Raw genomic sequence first — 11,927 nt, forward strand, 5'->3', positions numbered from 1 at the left:
TGTATGATGCTCTATATCATAAAGAATTGGGGCCCTCATTTACATATGTATTTAGGTTGATGACCTGCTGTCCAAGCACCTCACGCAGTTTTTCCCAAATCGTCACAAATTAGAAATGTGGGGCGTGGCGGCCTAGTGGTTAGGGCTTAGAGCTTGTAATACTTAGGTTGTGAGTTTGAAACCGACTCCCACAGACTGCTCCTCTGGGTCCCTGTGCAAAGACCATAAACCCCACTCTACTCCCCAGGGGCCGAAAATGGCAGCCCACTGCTCACCAAGGGGATGGGTTAAATGCAGAGAGTGAATTTCGTTGTGCTAAAAAAAAAAAAAAGAAAGAATGAAGGAAGAAAAAATGGTGGTAAGTAGGGGTTTACCAATACATCTATACATGAATTGAATTATTAGGCATGAAACTATAGAGACCAGCTTATCTATTACGTTTTTGTAATCAGAAGACATTTTTGATATAAATGTTTGAAGCTTGTAAGAGAAAAATTAAACCCCAAGATAAGTTAAACCCCAAATACAAAAATGTTTTCTTTAAGTTGATATCAATATAAATAATTGTTAGATAGGCAAGGCAAGGCAAGACAAGGCAAATTTATGTGTATAGCACAATTCAGTACAAAGACAATGCAAAGTACTTTACATGATTAAAATATAGGAAAATTAAACAGAATCAAAGCAAGTAGGAGAAAAAATGAAGAAACAAAAAAGAAGATTAAAAACAGTTGGACTAAAGAAAATAAAAAAAGTTGAACTAATGATGTTTTAGTTGAACTGTTTAACTAGAACAGTCGAAGGCAATCCTAAACAAATTTGTTTTTAGTCTTGATTTAAAGGAACTCAAGCTTTCCACACTTTTACAGTTTTCTGGAAGTTTGCTCCAGATAAGTGGAGCATAGGAACTAAATATAGGTGGATGATATCATATTAGTGGCATACTTTTCGATTGAATGGAAATCGTATAATGACAGACTCTGCATTTCGGGAAACATCATATTGCTGCAAGGCTTTACATCTTTAGTAATGACATGGGGAAACACGTGGTTTTATACATCTGAAATATTTTATATGTCTCAAGTTTCAAAATGTGTTGATTTTTTTTTTTTCATTAAAAAGGTAATCAGATATTGTTGTTGCCATTGCGTTACTTGCAGTCTTGTAACCTACCAGCCCATTACCACAACTGGAGGCAAGGCGATGGTGGGCAGCCTTGCAGATTCAATTCTAGCTTAAATTTTCCAGTGATTTGCAGATTATGTCCAGGTATAAGAAATTTTTTACATGCAGCTTTAATCTAACCAAGCTCCTCACATCATCTCACCTATCAACAACACCAGCTTACAGGTGGCTTCTTAAGTTTATTATTTATTTATCTACTTCTGCGTTTTAATGAAATCAGTTGAAAATCCAATAATTTCTCCCGCTTGGTCCTTATCAGGGTCACAGTGGGGCCGGTGCCTATCTCTGGCATTCTACAGGCGAGAGGCGGGGTATACACTGGACAGGTTGCCAGTCCGTTGCAGGGCAACAAAGAGACACAAAAACACACAACCATGCACACACACTAACAGCTAAGGACAATTTAGATGAGCCAATTAACCTAACAGTCTTTTTTTTGGACTGCGGGAGGAAACCGGAGTAGATGTAATACCCCGGGCCAGGATTCCAACCCAGAACCTTCTTGCTGCTAGGCAACAGTGCTGCCCACTGCTGGAATTACTGTTTTATTCTATTGCAAATTATAAGTTTTTTTCTTTAAATTGTTTAAAAGAACAATTTTGCAGCATTATACCTTTTTTTTTAACCAGTTGAACAGCCTGTCAGTGTACAACATATCAAGTTAACATCTAGTTAACCTTTTTGCCGTTTTTGTTTAAATATCATGACCAACAGTTACTTTGTGTAACTAGTTTTAACATGACTTTTTTCTGTTCTTTTTTATTTTTTTTAATGCAACATGCCCAGTTTAGCCATAAAAGATTAATATCCATTCCGTAAAGTCCAATTATTGCTTAGTTTTGCTCACTGCTGTATTTTCAGATGTCTGTTACAATTATAGTTAATTAACATCAGCCTAGATATGTTCAACCTGGTAAGAAGCACGAATATTGTCTTAGTTTTGTAAATAAAATAAAAAAGTTTTTTCATAGAGACAGGGCAAGATGGCTCACAAACATAACTAGTTATGCCAATTTTTTACAGAAAAACCAAAATCCTTCACAAAGTTCTTACAAATCAAAAGGAAATTCCACCAAATACAATGCTTTGGGATGCTCCTATATTCATAACCCATTATATCTTTCTCACAACCTTTGCAAAGTTTTACACCAGATGTCTTTTATGATGCAACCAGGGCTTTACAAGAAGGCTTAAACCAGTTCACCACGGGAACTAGCATTTAGAAAAGAAAGTAAATAATAAAATAAATGTACAGAAAGATAACATTTGAAAAAAAAAAATCTTGGACAAACAAGTGAAGCATAACTTAGGTTAAGTTGGTTGAAAATGCCAAAAATAGAAAATTCAACTGGTTTAATGACAGCATTAAATCAGTTTCCTTCTCCAATTGTTGGCATGAGTTTCAAAATATACGTTTTTCAACTAAGTTTTCATGGCTGTTTATTTTGTCACTTTCCCTTAAACATAATCAACGATATATTGCGTCTCATTTTATAATCATACCTAAAACTGCTAGACTTGTTTAGTAAACTATTCCCAGTTTATTTTTACGGAAAACCAAGAGAGTCATTCTATATTTCACATTTAAATCACATAGTTAGAAACTAAATTTGAAAAGGATTTTCTATTTCCGCATTTTAAATTGAATTATTATTATTTTAGTTTTGAATTTGTAATTTGTAAATGTATCTCCCCCAATTTCTAAATAATTATTTAAAAACCAGAATTCACTGGTTAGAATGCTGAGTTTTCAACTAACAAAGTAAAAATCATTTAATACCTTACTTACGTAGAAATTGTGGTTATCTATACTTTAGTGGAGTAATTATTTTTCAGACAACCTTTTCCTTCTAATACTTAAAATTTAAAAATAGCCTTGTTATTTTTGTTTAATTTAATCTTGTTTTCATTATTGCCTGTTGGAATTAAAAAATAAAAACCATCAAAGTTAAATTTGACACTGTTGCCATCAGTTATAAAACAAAGGAAATTAAATATAATGAAGTTATCGTCCAGAATTTAAAAAAAAAAAAAAAAAAACTTCCTTTAATAGGGCAGTGCAGTAAAGCATCTGTCCATAAAATGTTTTCCTGCATTGCTTTTATTTTTATACTTTAAAAAGTTTTTAAAATGTTACTTTTACCTAAGTAAAAAGTTGATATGTTTTTTAAACAGTATGATTTCTGCTTCTACTTGAAATATAAATTTTGTTGAGACCGTTGTTAGAACGCCACACTTTGTTCACAAAATGAACAATAAGAGAGCTGGTTACATCAGAGGAGCAACTGATTGGTTTAGCTTCACAATCCATCAATCTGATATTTATTTTTTTATATAAAGTTAAATACTTTCAAGCATCAAGAAATAAATACCAACAGCTCTCCTGAAATCCTCCTATCAACATACAACTTGCATATTATACTTTATGTAATTCTGACTCCCATGATTGTTTGTCTGTTCAGATTGTTATTCACGTCGTCAGCGCTGAGAATGCTGGTAGCTACAAGCTATGCTGCACATAAAAAAAATAGTTTCCATGTGTAAACTGAGGAAGGAGATTATACAAGCAGCCAAACTTCCTTTATGGAAAAGCAGGAAAAAGTGAGAGCGGTAACAAAACTGTCAGAGCTCAGTTTCCTCACCGATAATCCGAAAAGGGGAGCTGGATTTCTTAGACTCTAATAGAGAAAACACAGAACTAAAGTTTGCTTTACGGAACAGAAACATACCAGGATATAACCTGATCCAAGTGCAACAATAACCTCAGGAGTCCTGTGCACGCTACAGGTCAACTATAGGAGGGCTGGGAAATTATACAAAGATGTAAAATATGATAAAATCTGTTTAGGTACTTAGTGATCAATGTTTCTGCTCAAACTAGTTCCAGCTGGGATGTGAAACGACAGATTTAGCAGGTGGCCTTATTCTCAGGTCACCATAGAGGCCAAAGGGGCAGAAGAGGGACAGGCAGGAGGAAATCCTGCTTTGAAAACACAAAGGAAGACCACCTCCGTCCGTATATCTGTCCACTCCGCTGCAGGCAGGTGGTGATAAGAGTTCATGTCCTCCTCTCTGCCAAGACAAAACACTCCGGGCGTCCAATCAGGTTCCACCGGTGCAATCACGATGGGCCCAACTTTGAAGTTTGTTTATGCTGCTCTTGCGAAGCATCAGAGCAAAAATCGCAAAGAAATTATCGCATCTCTTTTGACTAGAAAAAAGAGAAGGAAACTGGATATGTAGGTTTGACCGCACTGTTTACAGCTGCTCCTTTAATGTTTTTAGGGGTTCGTTTTTGAAGGAGGGGAGTATATGTGGCGATGGTGGTGAGATAAAGTATCTTGATGTATGTAAACACTGCAAGCTCAAAGCAAAGGAAAAAGGGTGGAAAATCAGGATCTGACAACACTAATTTTTTGGCAAATGCTCTCATCTTTTATCATACGACCGATTTTAACCCCTTCCAAGTCTGTTTTTTTAAAACCAAACAAAGTGGTGAATAGGGCATGGGTAAATTATGCCTGATGTTCTAGATCTTTTACAAATCTAAAAGCGAAATTTATGCTTGCGTCTCTACCTGGCCATCTGTGACTCAAACCCTGTTGAAACCAACTTTTAGTACAATCAAAGCTGCAAGTCTTAAGGGTGTTTTTTTTTCTACCGGCTTCAAAAATCTACAAACTTAACAACCGTGTAAAATGAAAATAAATGTTTTCTACATTTGTCACACCACAGAAACATATTTTATTAAGCACCCTTCTGAATTTGAATTAAAAACACAACTAAGCATATAAAGTTAAGTCTCAAAGGTTAAGTTGCTGGGGGCATGTCCTCTAGGGCCGCTAAAACTACGCCCATGTGCTTATTTATTTTCAACAGCTTTAAAGAAAAAGATAATACACAAAAATATTATATTAATATTCTGATTTTTAATTGAGGCATATGTGACTGATGTTTAATGTGGAAACAGAGAAGAGTCGCTCTGCTCTCTAAATGCAGACATGGGCTGCAGCTGCTGCCCCAGAGTCCCTGGCCGTTTCTAAATACGCGTACTTGTGTCTTCTCATGTGCTCGTGAAATGTCATCAGCCCCAGCACCAGTATTGTTCCAACTGCCAAGAACACAAGACAGAGACATTTTTATATGTGTTTCTGAATGTCAATTGGATTAAAAATTAGTGAACTCAAAACTTCCCTCAATTCACCATGAAAAGAAGTGTGCATCCATTGTAACTAGACGAGGAGATATATCCCAGAATACATTGCGAGAGCTCTGCTTGCAAAGCATCATGGGCTTTTGTTGTACTAATGATGTGTCTGAAAGTACGCCCAAATTATATAGCGCACTATGTAGTGCTCATGCAATCTTAGATGAGTGTCTGAATGTCTAGTAAATGAAAAAGTAGTGGACTTGAAATTTCCCACAATGCTACTTGAAAAGTAGTGATCATCCATGGTCACTAGTCGAGCAAATATATCCCGGGAATGCTTTGCGAGGAGGCACAGCAGCCCACTGTCACCAGACAGCAGCAACAAAGATGGCGCAGGAAACTTGTGGGAAGACAGAGATAGGTGACCAACAGGGAGCAAATAGTAGTAATCATCTAGGAAAGATGCAGCAGAAGCAGCTAGTTTACATGCCAAGTCAATGGTTGATGTGCATCAAGGTGCATCAAAAGGTCCTGCAGCGCCTTTCAAGCATCAGGAGCAGCGCAACTTGACACATCGAAGCAGCTTAAGAAGCGTTTCATGAATTTCTAAGCATCTGAGGCCCAGGACGCGCTGCACAAGCAGCTGCTTGAGTTGGAAAAAATTTACTTTTAAAAAATTTTACTTAAAAACATTGTAAGCTGCCGGCAAAATATGTTTGCTTTTATTATTCTGGTGCCTGCAGTTTGGATTAAGTACATTAAAAAAAGCAACATCTCCTTCCAGCAAATTTGCAGGTGGATTTTCTCGCTTAAAAACATGTCAATATAAACTACTTTTTACCAATTATAACAGTAAATACAGGAAATCCGCTCTCTGCCATTAAACACAGGAACGGCAGAAGCATCAGATGCATCTGGACACACTTTAATGGATGTGCTTCAGGAGCTTGTACACATCTTAATGTGTACATCTTAATGTGTACAAGCAGCAAAAATAAAGCAGCGAAAGCTTTTTTGCTGCTTTCAGCCCTTGCGGTCTGAACGTAGCATAAGTTGGTGCAGGCGATATTTGGGGAGCAGGAGTCACATGCCCAAGGGGGAGCAAAAAATTGTGATCATCCTTGAAAACAGTCAGAGTTTTCTAGAAAGTCCATAATATAGTCCCCTTCCATACATCGTGACTGATGGGTTATGGGTTAGGACGTTCGTACACAGCACAAGAACGGACTAAATCCCAGGATGTTGTTCTTGCCCCTCCCTCTTTACCAAGCATGCATCAGAGCAGACTTGTGCATTCTTCAGACTGCTGTCCCAGCATGCACCACGGTGGCAGCTGGGTTTCAGGGGAGTGCTCAGAATGGAGAAGTTAAAAGTTCACTTTTTTGCTGCCATTGTTTTATAAAAATACATTTTAAGATTGTTTGTGGAAAGAACATTATGCCTATACTTTAATATTTGGCCCATTTACTGATTTAGTGCATAATTTAAAAAGAAGTTCCTATGATAAGATAATTTAATTTGTTTGTTTCTTCGTTTGTTTTATTTGACTGATGTCTTTATTTGTTAGCTAAATACTTTTAAATGACTTTATTGTATACAGCGTATTTAGTACAGTTATGTTTAGTTTTACCATTTAATTATTATCCAGCTACTAATAAAAAATAAGTGCTAATTATTATTATTATCTAGAGACTATAAATACCACAAGGCAAAATGCGTGTGGTGATGTCACGAGTACGCTTCTGTTCCAACTCACACAGATGTGCCCTGCATGCTCCTGTATCCCATACAGTAAGTCCAGATCTCCTCTGTTCTTGTCAAGAACGTACTTGGAGAGAAAACAAGTAGGTATTCGTGTACTTGCGAACTGAGAATCAGTAATTGTGTTTTGGAGGGAAGTGCTCGCTTACTAACTGTTCGCTAAAGAGGGTTAACGCAGAGCGATTGGCGCTCTATTTGATGTCACCAAAGTCTACAACAAGACAGGAAAAAGTTGCCAGATTAAATGCTAGATGCGTTTTGAAAAAAAAAAAATTAAAATAGTGGAGGGTGAAAAAAGGTGCTAAATAGAGCGACAGTTGCTAAGTTGGTAACAATGCAGATGCATCTTGGCCAGCAGGGGGCAGACCAATTTTCCGAAGACAGATGCACGGCGACATGAAGCCGCTTTTAGACTTTTTGCATGTCTAAACCAATAGATTACATGACATTTATAACGTGTTTAGAAGAAAATTGGGGAATTCTGTTTACATGGTCTTTGATCTTCTGCAAATTGTTCATTGCTAACTCTGTCAAATCAGATAGATCAGGCATCCCAAAGTCGGTCCTCGAGGGCCGCTTTCCTGCAGGTTTTAGAGGTTTTCCTGCTCCAGCACAGCTGATTTACATTGATAATTGATTAACAGGCTTTTACTAAACTGCAGTCATCAGACTCAGCTGTGCCAAAGCAGAGAAACCTCTAAAACCTGCAGGATGACGGCCCTTGAGGACCGACTTTAACGATGCCTGAGGTAGATGGTTGGCAAACAGATATGAGGTATTCTCTTGGTTTCAACCTAATTAATGCTCTCTTTGCCCCTTAAGGCGGATGATAATGTCTGGGTCAGATTAAAGTTGTGACATTTAATGCTCAGTGAGGTGATCAGTGGTGGATTTTAGCTAAAGGTACCAAGATTAGAGAAGCTGATAATATCACAAGTTTTTATTTTTTTATGTTTTTCTTATTTTCCTTATTTTGCATCTATATTAGGTTGGTGTTTTGCAAAAGCTACAAATAATATATATGAAAGTTTATGAATTAGAGTGGCAAAATTTTATTAAAACATGAAATTATGATAAGACTTCCAGTATATTTTGATAATGGTAGCGTTTAAGCCACATTTTCCTCACCTTTCTCTTTCTATGTTACTTCAACACCGTCAGAACTCTGCATCGGCATCTTAATCATCTAGAGGTATCCTGAATGTGGAAGTAAATCCCTACAAATTAGCTAAATATATTTATTGACGTGTAAACCCAACATGTAAAATGTAAAAGCAGTTATTTTTCAGTCGCAATATTGAACACAATCATGCAGCGGAGATAGCTGCTAATATACATTTTCTTTGGATTTTTGCTTTATGCTGTTTTTTTTTCTTTTATATTTTCAATAAAAACACTTAAATGTTTTTCTTTTTTTAAATAAATCAAATCAGACACTAGTTCACTTAGATTTCAGCACCATTGTGTCCTCTGTTCCATAACTGTGAAAAGACACCAAAAGTCTGGATAAACGGCCCTTCCCCCTTGTTTTCTGTTTTCCTGAACCTCAACTTATCAGGCCAGACGCCGCACACTGACCCCTAAAAGAGGTACCCAGCCCCCACTGCAGCAGGCAGAGGGGAACAGGGGGGGTAGCATGTCCTGGATATGAGCGATGGAATGCGTGCCCTAAGAGGAGCCGCTGGAGAGAAGCAGCAGAGGCTGATAAATCTGGTGGGTGGGGAGAGAAAGTGGGATGGATGCAGGAGGAGTATGCTCAATCAGATGGGTGGGCAGGGGGTAAAAAAGAAGGAGGGCACAGAGAAGTTTGACATACTTAAAACAAAGACCAAAGCATCTGTGAGTTTTAGGGTTTTCATCTGCATCTGAGCACAGAGTTTTAGCAACTAATTTAGACTTGCAACTAGAGGGAAAACAAGATAAAGTGTCTGAGAACAGTGATAGAGGAGAGAAAATCCAAAGGCAGAGCAGAGCAGCAGGAAACCACACTATCACCACATAGATAAGGCTTCATGTGAGGATCTGACTATAGAAAAGTAGGAAAACAACTAAAGGAATAAAAAGGAACGCAGCAGAGTCTGTTATCTGCAGTCCTGAAAAGAAGTGAGAAAAACAGCAACAACCTGGAGGAGGAACAGCAACAGGTCCAAAGGGCCACACAGCACAACGTGAGTACAAGAACTGCTGATTATTTTCTATTCATTACCCACAATGACTTCAAAGTTTAATCATTAAAAAATAAGTTTAAATTGTTCCCTGCATTTGAATGTAGAATAAACACATAGGAGTAAATTTGGTCCGAATTGGTCTCATAGAAAGCAAGAACAATAGACACATGATGGCCATCAGCCCCACTAATCCTCTGCATGCTGGCTTCAGAAAGAATTCATATCAAAACATTAACAGCATTTTAAAAGTGCTTTATGAAGGTCATTTAGGCTTTTGCTAAATTAAATACAGAAATAGAAAAAAATTAAATGTCAAAAAAATAAAAATCTTATAATGTTATTTTCATATAAAATATTCAACACTATAACAAAGTTAAAACCAAAAAACAAACCTTTTTTTTTAAAACAAATGTAAAGAGAATTAGAGTTTTTTTTGGGGGGGGGGGCAAGGGATGTGATCAACTGCCGGATGCCCAACAAATACCAACAGAAAAATATCTTTTTTTTAATATATATATATATTTTTTAAAAAAAGATATATATATATATATATTTTTTTTTTTTTATTGAAATACGCAATTCCTTCACTTGCTTTTAAGATACGAGTTATTATTCCTGTTTATATTATACTACTTGAACTCAAAAATCAAATAACAGATTGAATACAGTGAAAAAAAAAAGGAAAAATAATTAGGCCAACCCCAAAGAAAATCAGAATGAGCAAGGAAAATGTTGATGGGTGCAGAAGCAGCGTTTTAAGCTTCCATTTCAGGTTATATTATATCTAATAGGGCAAATTTCTCAATTTCCTAAATCCTTTAATAAATCAAATCAGTGAAGGTATTTATCAGCATAACCTCTCATTCATATGAGCAATAAAACCATGTTTTTCTAAGTACTAGATTATATTTGGATAGAATTTCCGGGATATTAATGTCACAAAATAAGTCAATGAATAAAGCAATCTTAGCAGCAATACCTAATTTGAACAATTTAATAAACAGTTTTTACATTACAGACTTCAGTTACACTGAAAAACAGCTGTGACAAACTGATTTAATCTAAAGCTAAATTTAAAAAATGTTCATCTCTCAGGTTAAAATCTTGGGATATTATTAGCAGAAACTGTTATTTAGATTGTAGGAGGTAAAAGGGGTGGAGGGCCTCCATTTTTCTTTTTTTTTTTAGTATGCAGCACAATTGAGTCACCCACACACAAGCATGAGCTCGTACGCACCTTCCTGCCAGTCCTTCCTCTGTGACCTTCCACCCCACAACACTTGGGACAACAATAGACCAGGGGTCTGTTAAAAAACAAGTTACATCATGCTAATATTTTCTAATTAGTCACTCACTCGATCAGATCGGGTTTTGTTTTTTTAGGAAATAGTCAAAGAGATTACGTGGATGTAGTGCAATTCAGTGCAGAAAGGTAGCACTGGCTAAGGAAAGGTAAACATAGTTGCATCTTTTTACGGGAGGTTTCTCTGCATGGCTTAGAGCCCTGCATAGGAAACACAAACACTCCACGTTAAAGAAGCTTTACCTAAATATTAAACTGCAGATCATAACGTTGGAGGGATGTGAATGGGATTTTTTCAGTAGTTTTGGATCATACAACTGAAGAGCGTTAGGTTCTACATCCATTCATATTTTTTTCATTACAGTCTTTCCATATTTATCGTTTTTCTAAGGCCTCATACAAATGCCCTACTTTTCAGATCAACGCATTGAAAAATGAACGACTGTAATCATCTTTTAAGGTTCTGCATGGTTAGTCTTCTATCCCATGAACCCCTTGAGGGGTGAAGATATTCTGTACCAAACACTGCTACTTATCACAAAAATGTATCTCTCTGTCCAAAAGGAGGATATATGCCAACTAAAGAATCTTGGATCAAACCAGAACTATGAGGGAAAGTTTAGTATTAAAGCTTGGAAACATGAACTTTGAAATCAGAGCTGAAGAAGAATTCCAGAAGGTTTCAGATCTATCCGCTGACATCCTTCTTTCACAGAAGTATTAACTGGTCTTCTATATTGGATAATTTTATACATTACATCATTATAAAAGTGTTTCCAAGTATAATATCCAGAACCAGGAACAACTGTATGGATTTATTAGACACAATCTGAGATATATATATGGGCTGCTCAGTGGCGCAGTGGGTAGCACTGCTGCCTTGCAGCAACAAGGTTGCGGGTTAGATCTTTTTTGCATGGAGTTTGCATGTTCTCCCTGACCATTAGTGGGTTCTCTCTGGGTACTCCGGCTTCCTCCCATAGCCCCAAAACATTGGCTTCTCTAAATTCTCCTTAGGTGTGCGTGAATGTTTTTTTGTCCTATTTGTCTCTATGTTGCCCTGCCATGGTCTGACAACCTGTCCAGAGTACCCTGCATAGAGGCGATAGGCATCCAGCATCCCTCACTACACCACTTGGGATAAAGTGTGTCAGAATATGGATGGATGGATAGATGAAGCTGAAATATTTCAAATCTTTAGTTTCTGTAATTATTATGGTGTAGATATAGGTGCAGGAAAGTATTGATATTAAAATCATGGAGATGCTGGGGATTGAACCCAGGACCTCATACATGCGAAGCATGCGCTCTACCACTGAGCTACATCCCCTATGTAAAGCGCATCAGTAAAATGTGTAAA

At 36.9% G+C, this 11,927-nt stretch overlaps 1 protein-coding gene and 1 non-coding gene across 2 annotated transcripts in view; one reads left to right on the forward strand and one right to left on the reverse strand.

Annotated features, from left to right (window-relative positions):
• Window positions 1–8,861: 8,861 nt before the first annotated feature.
• Window positions 8,862–11,927, forward strand: part of LOC107099028 (transmembrane protein 88-like) — a 13,604-nt gene continuing 10,538 nt past the window's right edge. Inside the window, exon 1 of the mRNA XM_015396955.1 lies at window positions 8,862–9,264. The gene's annotated coding sequence lies outside the window, so the exon portion shown is untranslated. The remainder of the gene's footprint in view (window positions 9,265–11,927) is intronic.
• trnaa-cgc lies at window positions 11,826–11,897 on the reverse strand. The gene has a single exon. It is a non-coding gene; the product is annotated as a tRNA-Ala (tRNA).

Source organism: Cyprinodon variegatus, unplaced genomic scaffold (assembly GCF_000732505.1).
Source record: "Cyprinodon variegatus isolate N-32 unplaced genomic scaffold, C_variegatus-1.0 Scaffold831, whole genome shotgun sequence".
Classification (NCBI taxonomy): domain Eukaryota; kingdom Metazoa; phylum Chordata; class Actinopteri; order Cyprinodontiformes; family Cyprinodontidae; genus Cyprinodon; species Cyprinodon variegatus.